Below are 17,290 nucleotides of genomic sequence, written 5' to 3'. Positions count from 1 at the left end.
AGCGCCGACAACAGCGCGCCGACAGAAGCACGATTTAGGTTAAGGTAAGGTTTAGGTTTAGGGTTAGGTTTAGGGTTAGGTTTAGGGTTAGGGTTAGGGTTAGGGTTAGGGTTAGGGTTAGGGTTAGGGTTAGGGTTAGGTTTAGGGTTAGGTTACAGCTTCTGTCGGCGCGCTGTTGTCGGCACGCTTCAGCGCTCATTCGTCGGTGCGGTTTTGTCACCGCAGTTTTGTCACCGCGGTTTAGTCAGGCGCGCTTTTGTCGTTCGCGCATTTGTGGTGGAACCGAAGATGATCACTACAAATTATGAGCACCCTTCAAGCTGACAATGTCAAGCCCATTGAAGTCAAGAAGAAGATCAGAAGTGAAGACATCATCAAAGTGAAGAAAATCTTAAAAGTCCAAACTCAATGGAAGAAATACCATCAAGGCAGAAAACACCTAGGCAATTCTAGTCATTAGACAGACAGCTGGTAGAGTGAATTGGACTCAAGCAGAATTAAAAGCCCTGGACAGGAAGACCAGAAAAATGATGAAAATGAATCATCCCTTTACCTCCATGTAGGAACATTGACAGATTCGACTTAAAATAGATGGGCGTGGAATGTTGCAAATACACCAGATGGTTGAAAGACAAAAATGGATATTGGAAGAATGTCTGAAGGACAGTGAAGAAGATGCACTAGTACGCAAATATCCAAGAGACCAAAGTGGACTACAAGAAAGATCAAACGAAGAGCAGAAAAGAGACATTGGAAAGGCAAAGATGCCAATAATAAGAGGCATCTAAGGCCACAATGGTGAACCTAAAGCACTCGTAGGTTAGCTGACTGTGTTAATTGGCTTTGAATTCTCAGTTGTAACCGGGCTATAAGATGAGAGCAGGAGAAAGCACCCTGAATAAAAACCATTCAAAGAGCAGGAAGGAGCTAATCAGAGAAACACTTTTGGGAAGGTTGCAGAAAATACATACTTACACCAGTGCAAAGAGAGCAGTGAACTTTTCACAAGACTACAGGGGGAAAAAAACCTTTTACTCATACGTGCTAGGCATACATTATTGATAAAATCTATCAGCAGCCTTCGTTACAGCCTGTTTATTTGTTTTAACCTAGAAGCTTTAGGCACAGATCTGCAGATGATACATGCATACAAAATGTATTCGAATGTCAGTAGCTTGGGTTGGCAATTGGACCGTTGGTCTGAGCTCCGAGATTGGCAGTTTGGTTGCATATACAACATACATGCATATGCAATGCCAGTTGTTCCATTAACGCCCACTAGAGGGAGAACTGCTATAATGATAGGTGCCATCCAGATAGGCACCAAACATTGCATATCTAGACAACAATAACACTTATATATAGATCTGTTAGAGAGCCGTCTAAGTCCGCTTTCACCAACTTGTTGATACTCTTTTGCCAAAGTAGATATGCGAAGCCACAACTACCAGTTCTGGAAACCGTGTGCCATTCCATCACACTTTCTAAGGATGGTTATCTCTGCCTTAAGACAAATGATCCTTGACTTAAAACATCTGCTAGAAATGCTAAAAAAAACAACAACCCTATGTTGAAATAAAATCTTTTCTCATCAGAATGAAACCTTGAATGTTTAGCTGGGGATTTAAAAACCTTTCTTTTTGTCCACTACCTATTAACGCGCTAGATAGACGACACATGAGCTTCGCTGCTTTAATGGACAATGATCTCTAAATATTTTGCCCTGTTCTAGCATGCTTGTAATACATTTGCCAATTGCCAACACCACCCACTTCTTTTATCTTTTGCGATAACAGCTTCTCTTAAAGGCTCATTTATCTTCATAACACTACTCTGACTTGTTTGCAAACAAAGGCATTATTTAACTATACACCCACAGAGACAGGAGGGAGAGCTAGAGATATGTGTTCAGACTCCCAACTACGCTCCTAACTCCTGCTCAGTCATGTGCAAGGGAACAAAAATGCAGTCATGGACACCCAGCTTTTTGCCTCTTCAGGGACAAACGCACATATGTGTGTAGATGCATGTGCATGAGTGTGTAAACTACATATATCCTCTTGTGATGTATAAAAGTTCGCCTTGTTGCTTCTATTCCTTCTAATTTGTAAATATGGACATTTCATTCATTCTGTTACCCAGAAATTTGCTGAAAGTCATTTTGAGGAATATTCCCGGCATGTGAGAAACCCTCACTGAGCTTGAGGTCTTTGTAAACTGGTATCCAATCAATGAATGTACTGTGAAACAAAATCACCATCACTATATGCTTTTCTCAGCTCAGGAATCCTAAAGCAACATTCCAAAACTGGCTAGTAAAGACTTGATCAAAATCTACCTCTAATGATACTAATATTTTACAGGTGAGAACCATAGAACTAAATTACATGAGCAATTAGCCAAAGTTTAACTATGTCAGAGTTTGCTTTTTAAAAAAAAAAAACCTGCAACTCTTCTTGCAGTTGTTAAAACTGTTTGAAAAAGGTTGCCCTTGAAATTCTACTGCAGGTTATCGAGAAATTTTGTAGAAGGCTCCCCCAAGCTACTTTTTCTTACCTTTATTCTACTGGCACTTTCATTTTTGTTTGTCTCACAGCAGTGATATTAAGATTATATAGTGTCTCTGCTCCTTGGAAAGCAGAATGTGCCATCTTAGTACATTCTGCTCTCTCTTCCAAATAAGATTGTCCCGAATGGACACATTTTGTTCAGTTGATCATTCTCCTCAGATCGGAATTAATGCCAGGACAGCTTTAGCCGTGGTGGCATAGTGGTTAGGAGGCAATATTTCAACCTATCTTTACCCACAGCCAGGAGTTCGATCCTGACCAGCTCAAGGCTGACTCAGCCTTCAATCCTTCCGAGGTTGGTAAAATGAGGACCTAGATTATTGGGGGCAACATGTTTATTGGGGCCTTTAGAGAGGGCTCTAAAACATTATGAAGCAGTATATAAGTTTAAGTGCTATTGCTTTGCAGTATTGCAAACTAACTCTGCCCACTGTCAAGAGTTCGATCCTGACCAGCTCAAAGTTGACTCAGCCTTCCATCTTTCTGAGGTCAGTAAAATGGTCATTCAGATTATTGAAGAACAATATGCTGACTTTGGAAGCCACATAGAGAGGGCTATAAAGCATTGTGAAGTGGTATGTAAGTCTGTTGTTATTATGGAACAGATGCAAAATAAAAGGCAGAAGCTAAACCCAGAAGGGGAAAAATTGAAAAGCTACTGATTTCTGTATCTCAAAGTTTAAATTTTACCACATTAGATCATAGTTCCTTGAAACAAAAGATGATGGTAGTATTTTCTGACTGTTTTGTATTTACAGCTGGCAAGGACTAAATTTTACCAGCTTCAACAGACATTTTTGTGGCGTAGCACTCCTAAACGATAAGCTATTGTTTTTCATCCGTGCACTGAAAACTTGCACTGCAGCTTATAAAAGATGCATATTCGTACTTTTCCTGGGGATTTTCTTGTAAAGTTTTGGAGGTTTGATTAGCACGGGAGGCAAAGTAGATTTTGAACTACTGTCAAAATATCCACAACAGTAATAATCAGTTTCTCAAAGCCTAAAATGCTCTATCTAATTAAAGACAACCTCTCCTGCTTTCTTACATTAGTATAGCAAGTCCTGCTGATTTGTGGGGCAGCTCTTTCTACAGTTGGAAAATGTTCAGAATCTTAGTGTTGTGGTGCTGTTGCTATATAATTCTCTCCATTTAAGAGGCTACTAAATCAGTTTCTCTAGGCCTTGGGAACAAGACAAGTCCTCTTTTAAGAAACACTTGGAAAACCACAAGTAGTCTTAGAATTATTTAGTGACCTTTCGAAGTTATAACAGACTATCAGAACTTAGAATCTCAATTGTGAATAATTGGGTTTATTTACAATTGGGATTTGAAGTTCTGGTCGTCAGCCCCCTGCTTCCCTGTGGATCACATGACCAAACCTCCAGCACTTGGCCACATGATAAACAGCTGTTTGCAGCATCCTGAAATCACATAACTACCTTTTTCAATGGTTTTGCCAAAACCCAGCATTTACATCCAGTTTTCCGCAAAATCACGCCTATAGCATACTATTGATTTGCTTAATGACCACAGCAATTGCTTAACAGCTGCCACACAAAAAAGGATCACATGCCTGACTTGTTTTATAACTTTTACAACTCACGTCCGTGATTGACAGCTACCATTATGGTCGTAAGTCGAGGAATACTTGTAGTGTCCAATTTTATACAATGATTTTAAAGCATTCCATTTTGAAAAATAAAGTGGTGCTTATTTCGGAATCCATTTGATGTAAAAAAAAAATACAGAACAGGAAGTAACTGAATTGAGCAGAGGTGGCGCAGTGGTTAGTATTGCAGGCTACTTCAGCTGACTGCTAGCTGCAGTTCGGCAGTTCAAATCTCACCGGCTCAAGGTTGAATCACCCTTCCATCTTTCCGAGGTGGGTAAAATGAGGATCCAGATTGTTGGGGGCAATAGGCTGATTCTGTAAACTCTTAGAGAGGGCTGTAAAAGCACTGTGAAGTGGTACATAAGTCTAAGAGCTATTGCTATTGCTATGACAGCATTATGAAAGTATATTTGAGATCCAGGAAACTGTGTGAAAATTGAGATATTAGCAGAAGATAATAAACTTTGGACTAGCAATGATAAATGCATTCTACCAAACCTATATATACCAACTAGCAGGCTTGAGAGCAAAACCCATTTGTGCAAAATGGTCCATATATGCCATTCTGGAAAAAGCTTATTGCAGAAAGAACCTTCTAAGAACAATTTGACTAAACCAAGCAGAAATCAGTGTCTGGCTCAAGCCACGTGATCTCAGATGATGCCCCCTGGTGGATAACCTGCATAGATACACCTGGAGAATCTGGAGATAGGGATGTGGGGGCAGCAGAATGGGCTGCAGTTGGCAGAGCCCACTATGCAATGAAGATTCCAGCTTAACCAAGGCAGAAGCATCGCTGGGAAAGAAATACAGATCAACACTTTACCATTTCATGAATGGATTCCCTCCCCAAAATGGTGCAGCAGACTCCAAGAGAAAGGGAAGGGGGGCTACTTTTTTAAATAAAAGTTGGCTCCTTCTTTCTCGGGAACCCCATTCAGGAGAGCCCCAGGCTCACAACTACAAAGTTCATAGATATGCAGTGAACTGGAGGCATGGATGACTGACAGCCCTTCAGCGTGGGGACGCTGCTTTGGCGTGTTGAAACCCGCACGAGAGAAAGCACAAAGGGTTCCCATTGCTGCATTGGCAGATGGGAAGCATGCAACTAAGCAGAGCCCAGAGGTCTGGCACAGAGCCTGGGCACACCTTGGGGTGGATAAGGGCAGAGAAGTCAGGACATGCCCCAAAGCATGGAGAACGCAGTACGATAGCCAGGAGGAGCCAGTGAAACTCACACCCGGCAAGCACTGCGCACAATTTCTTTGTATCCCGGGTCAAGGGTGTCACGGCACAAGCAAAGCACAATAAACTCATGCACACACAATGAAAGGCACTTCCACACAACAACTTTCTCTTATAGCCCCCTCAGGAAAATCCGAAGGGAGCCATTCCCAAAGATGATGCAGTCCCCGAAGAGTGATTCAACCCAAAATAAAGGCTAGGTATATTTCTACACCACCTTAAGTGGGTCTTTGCACAAAGAGCTTCTTCAAACGCCTACTTCCAAGTCAAGGGTATTGTGTAAGCTAATAAGCTAATAATTACTGAATAAGCCAATTCAGTCCACCCATAATTCATTTCCTCTAAAATATCCATAGAATGGAATTCTTTTCTATACCCAGATATACATTTGGTAGCGCCTTGATAAATAAGCCTCTTTCCCCCTTATTTTTAACATAGTCAAGGAGCCCTGTGAATGATGCCACATGTAGCAATAATTCTTTTTAAAATGGCCCATGAAATGTTCTGAGATAAAAATCCAGCGTTCAGTGGCTTTGTCTTCAAAAGGCATCTGGTACCCAGATTCCAGATCAAATCTATGGTTTGTACCCAAGGTTGCCATTACCACCAAAGGAGTTTCTAGGAACAGAGCGGGATTTGGCTTAATTTAGCTGCCAAAAAGCAAGTTTGGGACCGAAACACTTCTGAATCCAGACAAACTTTGGAAGCTGGTGGGTATATGTGGAATTTTGGGAGCATGTTGTCGTGAGCCTGACTTATTCACAGTGACGGTGAAAGCTTCCGTGTTTTACAAATGATTCTATAGCAATAGCAATAGCAGTAGACTTATATACCGCTTCATAGGGCTTTCAGCCCTCTCTAAGCGGTTTACAGAGTCAGCATATCGCCCCCACAGTCTGGGTCCTCATTTCACCCACCTCGGAAGGATGGAAGGCTGAGTCAACCTTGAGCCGGTGAGATTAGAACCGCTGAACTGCAGATAATAGTCAGCTGAAGTGGCCTGCAGTACTGCACCCTAACCACTGCACCACCTCGGCTCTCCAGTCCTCCAGGTTTCATACTATCCATAGCTACCTTTTACTTTTTCTGAGGAGACAGGCATGCTTCTGTACAAAATGCTAAGCTTCCACCACCACATTTGCTCTTTAAGAGTCCCCATGAGCACTACAGGTAGTCCTTGATTTACAACAGTTCATTTAGTTACAATGGCACTGAAAACAGTGACTTACGACCATTTTTCACACTTATGATCATTGCAGCATCCCCATGGTCATATGATTTATATTAGGATGCTTGACAACTGTCTCACATTTCCGACTGTTGCAGTGGCCCGGAGTCATGTGATCCTCTTTTGCGACCTTCTGACAAGCAAAGTCAATGGGGAAGCCCAATTCACTTAACAACCGTGTTACTAATTTAAGAACTGCATTGATTCACATAACAAATGTGGCGAGGAAAGTCGTAAAACAGAGCAAACTCACTTAACAAATGTCACTTAACGACATAAATATTGGGCTCAATTGTGGTCGTAAGTTGAGGACTACCTGTATATGGGACTCGGAAGCATCCTAGAAACGAAGAAGCGGATGGAAGGTTCTTTTAACTTCCTTTTTAGACTTGTTTACTTGAACACACCTCGCAAGCATCAAGCAATATGTTCATGAACAATACAGGATCCCAAGATATATGAGCTTCTAAAATTCTACAATTTGAAGTCAGCGTTGTTGCCACACAATGCCCAAAGTATACATAGCTATAGGGTGATTGAACTGAATCAACTGAATTTGTATTTCTAGTCTGCTCCCTAACTGCTTTGGCAATGGGTTGATTATTGAAAAATTTGAAGATCATTCAGAGTGTATAGCAATGTGTGGAATAGGATGCCATCAGCTTGCAATTAGATTTTTGCTGTTCAGACAAGACCTAAAATCTGAAAGCTAATATATTCAAATCTCAGGCTTATCATATTCCTTCGTTTAACTAAAGATTTTCCAGAATAAGAAGTTCCTGGTATTGCATCATGTTATTTCTAAGAGTCACACTTCCTGTGGAAATCTCCCGCAAATCAGTTCAGTGATTTTCCTATACTTGTAGGATTCACTCTTTTAGATCCTGAAGTACTGAATCCAAACCTTCTGAACAAGACAAAGGTGAAATGTAAGGGCACCTGATACAGTGCAGGCGTTAATTAAAATGTCACACATGAGAAACAACTTGAGAAAGTGAGTGGGCTGAACCAAGTTCCTGGCTCCAAATATTGATTCACAGCTATCACCCCTATCTTTATGATCTACAAATGCATTGAATTACAATACCCATCACCCCAGCAAAATGAAATGTTCTGGCTGTGGATAATGTCGTAATCCAAAATAAGTGCTGGGGTACCAGGAGATATCCAAGGCATTAATTCATTACAGTGTTGAAACAAGCCTACTGCTACTCACAAACTTTTAGCCTGTGCAGTTTAAATCTTAGTTGTTTGCTATGACTGGTGTTGTGGAGAGAAACAACTTAAACGCAGAAATAAATCCGTACCCAACAATATCTCTCCCACTGCATTATGCCCCACTTGGACAGCACTCAAACCAAATTTATCCCCAATGCCAGACAAGGTTTTGAGTCCTGATAGTCTTTAGCAGAGGTGGGTTACAAATCCCGGTGGTACCAGTTTGCTCGTGCTTGCGTGCACGCTTGTGACGCTTCTGTGCATGCACAGAAACATCTGGGCGGGTGGGAGGAGTCTCCCGCTGCCGCCACCACCAGTTTGCTCCCAGGCCAAACCAGCAGCAACCCATCTCTGGTCTTTAGAGTGTGGAACCAACATCCCAACTAGACCCAGTCCTGTGCCAGTTCCCCCCCCCCCCCCGTCACCCTTTCCTTTCAAGGGACTTACACAGTGATGCCATCTCCTTCGGCAGGTCGGTAGGGTAGCTCCGGAAGTAGCCTCCATTGGTCAGCACCTCGAAATGTGGGTTAGGGAAAGGGAAGGGGTATACAGCAGGGGGGAAGCCATTTACATGAGCCAGAGGAGTCCCACCCGAGCAGCCTCTCTCCTTGTTTACAGCCATGACTGAGAATAGGAAAGTCAATGCATGGGAAAATGAAGAACTCCTCTTAAGAAAGCTGGTTGGTGCTGACAGTGCTCCAGGCAGATGGTCCCATGATTGTGGCTTTTGCAAGTATGTCGTTCAAAGGCAGAAGGCCATTCCTCTCCCGTCTCCTTCGGATGCAGTCCTGCAAGGGAATGAATTGACATTAGTAGAATTCAACTGTAGAGAAAAACAGCCCACTCCCAGCACTCTTGTTTCTCCATTGCCATCCAGGATGGTCACCAGGAAGAGATGGAAGCTGGGAAACACTTGCAAAAAAACAAGCAAACCAACCAACCATGAGGTAGAGAAAGAACTCATCCCTACTCCCATCCCAACCCGTCTGGGTTTTAGCCTTTTTGCCATTGCCGCCCTCTTTTATTCTCAGTATTTATTGTATTTTCTTTTCTTTTTTTTACTTGTGAGCCACCCAGAATCTTGGGGGGCACACAAATTTAATAAATGAACAAATATGTATCAGACAGAAAGATGGTATTCATCCAGTTCTGACAGGTTCTGGAGAACCGGTAGCGGAAATTTTGAGCAGTTCGGAGAACCGGCAAATAGGCTGGCCCCGCCCCCACTGCCTCCCAGCTGATCTTCTTTTGTTGCCCTGAACCGGAGAACAGAGCTGGAAAGCAGGTTAGCGGGGTGGGGAGGGAATGGGGATTTTGCAGTATCTTTCCCCTGCCACGCCCACCAAGCCACGCCCACAGAACTGGTAGTAAAAAAAAATTGAATCCTACCACTGATCAGACAGTACCTATCAGTGATGGTTTGCTAACCGGTTTACTACCGGTTCACTCATGCTCACACGCACGCAACACTTCTGCGCATGCATAGAAGCGTCTGGGTGGGTGATCAGAGCTTCCCGCCACTGCCACTACCGGTTCAGTCTAACGAGACCGAACCGGGAGCAACCCACCTCTGGTGTCTACATCTCATTCTTAACTGCCAGAAAGCAGGGGGGAGAGAAGAAACAGGGACAGGAAAAAAAGTTTTATTGTGGAAATATAAGAAATGAGGAAAGGTGACAATGTCTGGCTCCCACTGCAGTTCACGGTAGGGCTTCACAGAGCAAGGAGAAATTAGTCAAAAGAAGAAAACACACTTCTTAGGGCCACCCACTGGGTGGAAACAAAACAAAAGCAGAATGCGGCCAACAAAACTATTGATGGAAAAGGTCTCTTGTCCACCAGCTCCCCTCCCTCAGGAAATCAATATTTCTAAATACTGCCTACCCAGCCTTCCCATCTCGGTGTATCTTGGGAAGGCTGTAACTCCCCAAGATATTAGCCATACTGGTTGAGGATGATAATTGTTGTAATTAACCCATTTGAAGGGAACCAGGTTGCAAAAGGCTGGTCTACTTTGAAAAAGCTCTGCAGATTTTCATACAGAAACTTTTCTAGCTCGAAGATGGACTCTTGAAGTTTGTATATGAAAACTATGGGTCTATCACAGAGAATACCACCTCAATCAAAGTTTTCTCCAGACTACTATACAAAAGTGAATCTTCCAAAAGTGGTTTTCCAAAAGGCAACTTTTGGACTTTCTTAGGTTTTTTTTCTTTGAAAACGTTACACTTCTCATCCAAGAAACTTCTTCAGTTCTAACTGACTGATTGGGAGGATTTATAATGTTTTCAAAGAAAAAAAAAAAGCAAGAAAGTCCAGTTGCCTTTTGGAAAAGCACCTTTGGGACAATCTCTGTAGACACCAAAGGCAACACTATACTTTGTAGTATTCTGTAATGATGGAGGCAAAACCTGGTCCTTGTTATTGAAACTGAACAGACCATCTTTTAGAGCACACATGATGAATGATGGCCCCTTTATGGCACACGAATTCCCAGAATTCCTGAGCCTGAGGGCTGGATGGCTCAGGAATTCTGGGAGTTGAAGACCACAAGTCATAAAGACACCATTATTTCCCCCACTCCTGGTTTAGAGAATCTAACTCATGGATACTCATGTGATCCTCACTTCTGAGGATCTATACTGAGATTTTCCCAGGTGTGTTATCTTGCCAGTTTATTTAAGTTTGCAGGAACTGGCCTGTTTGTTTGTTTGTGATGGAAAGTGGTTTGGCAGGAAGTTAGTAGTTCCAGTGGAGATCAGAGATGGCCTGGCCACTCTTGAGAATAATGGAAAGATGATGGGAATATTCTGAGAATTTCAGAGAGGCAGGGAAATTGGTGTAAGCAGTAGGATTAGGAAGATGATGTGGGGGTGTATCTGAGCAGGCTATTGCTTAAACACTCCTGATCTCCTCTATCTGCCTAATGTAATATGAAGATGTTCTAAATAATGAAAAACAATGACACTATTACCTATTTTATAGTGATTTTCTCACACACCCCACTTAAAATACTTTTGAGTCCATCTGCCAAAGTGCATCAACAGACACACAGGAAGGCAAATTAAATTGACTGTCCTGCTAAGAGCGTTTTCACTTTACAGATAGTCCTTGACTTACGACAATTGAGCCCCAAATTCCTGTTGCTAAGAGAGACATCAGTTAAATAAGTTTTCCTCCATTTTAAAACCTTTCTTGTCACAGTTGTTAAGTGAATCACTGTAGTAGTTAAGTTAGTTACATGGTTGTTAAGTGAATCTGGCTTCCCCATTGACTTTGCTTTTCAGAAGGTCGCAAAAGGTGATCACAAGACCCTAGGACACTGCAACCGTCATAAATATGAGTCAGTTGCCAAGCCTCTGAATTTTGATCCTGTGGCTGTGGGAATGCTACAGCAGTCGTGTGATAAACAGTCATAAGTGACTTTGAACAGTCACTAAAGGAACTGTTTTAAGTCAAGGACAACCTATATATAGTTCTGCTAAGCAGGTGTTAAGCAGGTTCTGCTTAAAGCATCCCACCCCCCTTTCAGGGACTGAATAAAACTGCAATATGCATATCACTGTATCTGACTGAACTTTTAAGTAGAATCCAATGCTTTTGATGTGAAAATGTGGGGGGTTTCTTTCCTCCTTAGACATGAATAACCCGAGGGATTTTGAAGGTTCCAAATTCTTCCCTTCCTAAAAGATTTTAAGAACAAACCAATTAGAAGAGTGTCTACCAAGGCAAAAGAAAGGAATAGGCAAGATATGCCTAGAAAAACTAGAAAGGTTTGTAGCAGGAATGGATTCTATTCTGTCACAGAGGGACATACTTCACATTTGGAGAGAGTCAAGGACTTAACGTCTGTTTCAGTGACAGACATGAACTGCACAGAGGCAGTTTTTGGCAAGCAGGTTGGTTATGCCAAGCCTTTCTTAGAAAAAGTTACACATGTTATGGCAAGAAATCACCACACTGATTCTTGATAAAGGTAAAGGTTCCCCTCACACACATGTGCTAATCGTTCCCGACTCTAGAGGACAGTGCTCATCTCTGTTTCAAAGCCGAAGAGCCAGCACTGTCCAAAGACGTCTTCGTGGTCATGTGGCCGGCATGACTAAATACCGAAGGTGCACAGAACACTGTTACCTTTCCATCAAAGGTCATCCCTATTTTTCTACTTGCATTTTTACGTGCTTTAGAACTGCTAGGGACAAGTAACCGGTGCTCACTCTGTTACATGGCGCTAACCGCCAAACTGCTGACCTTTCCTGATCAACAAGCTCAGCGTCTTAGCCACTGAGCCACCGCGTCCCACACTTGATAGGTGTATATAAAAAGGCTCTAGGAATATGTATTTAAAACACCCTGATATCTGGTAACTCATCCTAGTATTACCATTGGGGGGGGGGGTGTCTCCCTTGCTACTTATTTGTAACCAGCAGTGTGACACACAATGAATTTTAGCAGAATAAACTCTTGATGCTACTTATCCCCACTCCAACCAAAGTTTTATTGATTTAATGCTCTTAAAACCATAGGTAAAAGGCCCGGATTTTTTTGCTTTTTGTTTTAAAGAGTTTTTAAAAAGGGAAAGAAGCTAGACACACATAAATTGCGATTCATTTCCAAAATAAGAATTGTTGGTGCTGAAGCTTGTCCATCTTCCCCTCCCCGCTCTTGGCCTGGTTTTTAGAATACAGTCCCAAATCCAAAACGTTTGTGAAATTGGTTAGGATTGTTCTGTGATAAGGCAAAAGCACTCAGCACATGAGCGAGGGCACCCACTGCTTCCTGTTTTTCAGGATCAGAATTGCCTGCTAGAAAAAGAGAATGCAAAAATTATCTTGCAGAGATTGAATGCGGTGCCTTTGGCATCAAGGGAGCAAATAAGCATATAGTATAATCAAATTATCCCCTCCATCACCCCACTCCTCGAGGTGCAAGTTAATAAAAATACAAACCTCTCCTTCAAATGGAGATCGGCATAGACACATTCCAGTTGTTTTCTTTGGTTTAATACTACCCCACCAAAATAGAGATTCCCTTCAGTGACCAGATTTATATACTGGCAATATGAGTTCTTTGTTTTAAAAGCCCTCCTTCCCAAGACGACATAATGTCTCTTTTCATACATTCTGAGCCAGACACATTCTCAGATTTAGCCCCAATCCACAGATGCAATTGTTGGTGATGTGGAATTGAACCGCTGGGGTCTGTTTGCTGCCACATTCTGCAGCAGAAAGCAGAGAGACTGGCCCTTTAAGTGTGTTCTCTCTCTCTCTCTCTCTCTCTCTCTCTCTCTCTCTCTCTCTCTCTCTCTCTCTCTCTCTCTCTCTCTCTCTCTCTCTCTCTCTCTCTCTCTCTTGTGTGTGTGTGTGTGTGTGGTGTGTGTGTGTGTGTGTGTGTTCCCCACTTGAACCATTTCCAAAAATAGGGGAGGGTTGGTTTTTTTTGTTTCTTTTTCTGCTGATGTTGTTCTTTCTTCTTCCTTGGGTGCTTTTTACCATATGATTTAAATCAAGAGTCATTTCAGGTTCCCAGATAAATGAAGCTTATGTTCTTGCTGCCAGCCCTTGGCTGGGGCTGTACCCACCCTGGGGGTAGAATGTGAGCTCACATCTTCCACATGGAACCCAACACCACAGGCCTAATTTACAACAGCCCAGGCAGCGCCTTTTCCTGCCGACTCCGAGGAGGCGCTGCTTTCCCGACCTACCCCCTGCCACCGCTACCCCCCACCCCCCAGCCCATCACTCACTCTTCACCTCCCCCCCCATTCCCCTCCCTTTTCTTAAGACTCCCGGCCTCTGAATTGGGTTTGCACGCGCACAGCACACACACAGACGCGCGCCCACCTACTCCCCCCTCTGCTCCGAGCCTTTGTGCCCCGGGTCGGTCTTTTGCATCCTCCTCCCCTCCCTGCCTTTCATTTTTCTTCTCCCAAATGGATGGCGTTCCACCCAAGAGTGGGGCCAATTTGAGGGGGGCTTATATGCAGCTCAAATATACGTTGCCTCAACCATCTTTCTCTCCTATATTGCTGTGGAGCGGGGAGGGTCGGTGGGTGGACAGAAATACTCTGCCGCCGTGTAACTTCGGTGCCGCGTGGGCTTTCCTCGCAGGCAGCGTCCCATCCTTCTGTTATCCAGCCAAGACCCCGCCTCTCGCCAATCGCTCTCTCTCTGGCTCATTTCTGGCTCGAGCCCTTCCGCTGCCCCGGCCAAATCTGCCCACGAGAACGGGGAGGGCGGAGGGGCACCGCTTTGCGCTCGGCCCCTTTAAAAACTTGCAAAGGCTCGGGTTGAGACTCCGCACCGCCCGCCTCCCCAAACCCCCACCCTTCCCCGTCCCCGCTGCCGCGGGTCCTGCCAAGTGCCCTGAGCAGCTAAAAGCCACGAGATTTCAAGCGAGCAAGCTAACTTAAAGGCTTCATTTCCGTAAACTTTTCCATATGTGAGGGCCTCTCTCTCTCTCTGGAAGCTCGCGTTCCAAAAATAAACGCGCCGTCAGGCTGAGGTGTCCAAGCGCACGGAAACCGGGAAAAGAAAACCCACTGAAAGAAAACAACGCGAACTCCTGCCAGCAAGCTTGGGGCGCAGTTGCCTCCTGGCACAGTGGGAAAGTGGGGGCGGCGGAGAGAAAAGGGGGTGACGGAAGGGCACGTTTCCCAATGGCAGCAACGTCAAGAAAAACCAAGGCGAGGCTTCGCCCGCCTCAGATCTCCGTACGGAGTTCAGCTTAATTCCAGGCGTGCATTTGGACTCCCTTGCCGTTAGCGGGAGCCCAGCCTTTTCAACTGCCCCAACCGTGGATGGGAATGTGAGGGTCACCCGGCGGTCACTCTAAGGGGGTTCCTTCTTTTTGGGGGGGTGGGGGTGGGGAATAGATCCCACCCGGAGGCGCTGAAATCCATATATTCTCCGGCTTCCCGAATTCTTCCTAGCCCTTATAGACAAAGAAGCACGTATCTCAGTAGACCGGGGGGGGGGGCACGTTTCTAAGAAATCAGTTCTGTTTAAAAGATTAAAGAATATATTAAAAATACATAGGGAACAGCTGATATAATAGCTCAGAGCCGCGTGGAGCCATCTCAGTCAAAGGCTTTTTGTGTTGCTGTGTTCTCCGTGGCACAGTCTCACACTCGCACAAGGAGACAGACCAGTCTCTGACTGTGAAGAGCTTACAGTTATTTCAAAAGGACAGAAATCAGAGGCCAGGTTCAGCCTAAGCAAGGCAGCAGCCTGAACTCTGGCATTCGTTTCACAATAACCTCCAAATGACATCCTGCACTAACACATCTAATAGCCTTTATTTTTTTGGTAAAATACCAATTCCTCCCCTCATCCTCCCGTCCTTCCCAGCCCCTTTCTTCCTATTTCATATGACCCAAATATCCATTTCCTTCATGTTTTCCCAACATACCCTTTCTGCGGGGAAAATTCAAATAATCAACCGCATCTTAACAGGAAGAGAAAAAGTGTGGAAACAAACACAAAAAAACCCCAAACTAGCTTTTCTGCTGAGGTAGAAGGCAGCTGAGGTTGTGAGGAGAAAAGCCAAGAGAAGGAGCTGGAGATAGTTTTTAAAAAAATATATACATATAAAAAGAAATGCTTATTGTGACATTTACACAATCAGAAAACTTGAAAAGGATTTTTTTTTACAAGATCAACCTGGTTAGTTAGGTAGAAGATGAAGGCAATACCAGCAGCGAATCCCATGTTATGAGCATGAAAGAAGCCAGCAATGGATTTAGGGATGTCTAAATTAAAAGAATGGTTCTTAGAAGCTATAATTCAAGGGGCGGAAATCAAAGAAAAATATTCAAGATTCATGGCAATCTTTATTCTTCTTGAAGCTCTCTTCCATGGCAATTTAAGAGATGAAGTTCATATTTTCTTATCATAAGTGCCTGCATCCGCCTGATTTATGCCTTCTGCTAATACCACTTTCCCCAAGCTGTGGAAGCTTTCCTCAAGATGTGTTGAGTTACTCCTCCCTTTATTTCTAGCCAGTACAGCTGAAAAGACTATCAGGCTAAGGGAGAGGAATGAATACTGTTGCATTCTGTATAGCAAAAACTCTTGTCGTAAATGGATCCGAGATTCGGTTTTATAGACACCTCTCCTTCGCAACCAAAATTAACATGTCTGTGCATTGTCCATGATCTCTGACTGCCAAAGTTCCCAGAGGCTGCTTGCCATAACCTGTCTTCCAACAAGATCTCCAAAGTGCTTTCAAACTGTTTTGGATAAAATCTTCCTGGAGGGAAAATAACCCAGTTTCATTCTCCGATGCACGTGATATGAATCTCCATGAAGTTATGCAAATATCGTGTGGCTGAAGAGCTACTTTACAAACCTACACTAGTTTAAAGCACATTTTCTTGGTCGAATCCACAATTTCTGAAGAAGATGTAGCAAGAGAGAGAGTTGGTTACCAATCTGTAGTACAGATTCTCAGCACCATCAGGAATGTAAACTTCCATGATGCTACATGCTTCAAGTATCAATGAGCCAAAACGTATATAATCTCTTTTCCTAATATATCGGGGGAGGGAGAGTTCCATGAAACCTGACTTGACAGCTCCACAGTTTTTCTGGTGAAATGTCAAGTTGACTTTAGAAAATGCTAATACATACTTAAAACACAGAGTTTCTAATCCTAGTAAGCAAAGCAGGTTAACTACACATAAATCTATTTAATATGTTAAAAAAAACCTGCAGTATCTCGAATCAGCCTTCTCCACATTCTAGTCTCACAATTTTCTTTTGACAATTAATAGCATAAAGGTGGCTTCCACAAACTGTGCCATTTCAGATGTGCCAGAATATAGCACCATCATTTCTATCCAGCAGGTTTTGGACTTCATCTCCTGTCCTAGCAGAAAACACTTTGACTTGACACTCTGGATCCCACTTGAAACACCTTTTTCTGCATTTGTTATTGCCTTCATCTCATACTATGTGTGGGAAACGGATTTAAGTCACTCTTATTTGTTAACATAGTTTTTCTCCTTATTCCAACACAGTTCAAGGGCAGTCTTGAGGTATATTATATCTCTTAGGCTTTATCATCTATTGCCTTTGAAGGATCTCATATGACCGCAGGATATGGCAACAAAGGCATAAGAGGGATTAACAATGGAGATAGCAACTTTCAACCTTCTGTTCCACATCCAAATTGTTGTCCCAAATTTATTAAATTGATATCCATATGGTGACTCTGCTCTCCATTCTCCATACACTGCAGCTGATCCTAAAAATATCTATCACATTATCACATCAGATTGGCTAACCAGAACACCTTAGAATAATAATTCACATACAAGCATTTAATCTGCTTGTTCCTAATTTTTAGTTGCTGCATGTCTGTATTACAGCTTCAAGAAAGTGAGGCTTTTACATGCATAAATGAGACCTTCTC

General features: G+C 43.2%; 1 long non-coding RNA gene across 3 annotated transcripts in view; it reads left to right on the top strand.

Annotated features, from left to right (window-relative positions):
- Nucleotides 1-1,899: 1,899 nt before the first annotated feature.
- The window catches only part of LOC116503654, a 37,367-nt gene continuing 21,976 nt past the window's right edge, over nt 1,900-17,290 (top strand). For all 3 annotated transcript variants that reach the window (XR_004254726.1, XR_004254725.1, XR_004254724.1), the window contains exon 1: nt 1,900-2,015. This is a non-coding gene — a long non-coding RNA (uncharacterized LOC116503654). The remainder of the gene's footprint in view (nt 2,016-17,290) is intronic.

Source organism: Thamnophis elegans, chromosome 2, assembly GCF_009769535.1.
Source record: "Thamnophis elegans isolate rThaEle1 chromosome 2, rThaEle1.pri, whole genome shotgun sequence".
NCBI classification, from domain to species: domain Eukaryota; kingdom Metazoa; phylum Chordata; class Lepidosauria; order Squamata; family Colubridae; genus Thamnophis; species Thamnophis elegans.
Note: the sequence above shows the minus strand (reverse complement) of the source record. Positions and strands in the feature narration are given on the sequence as shown.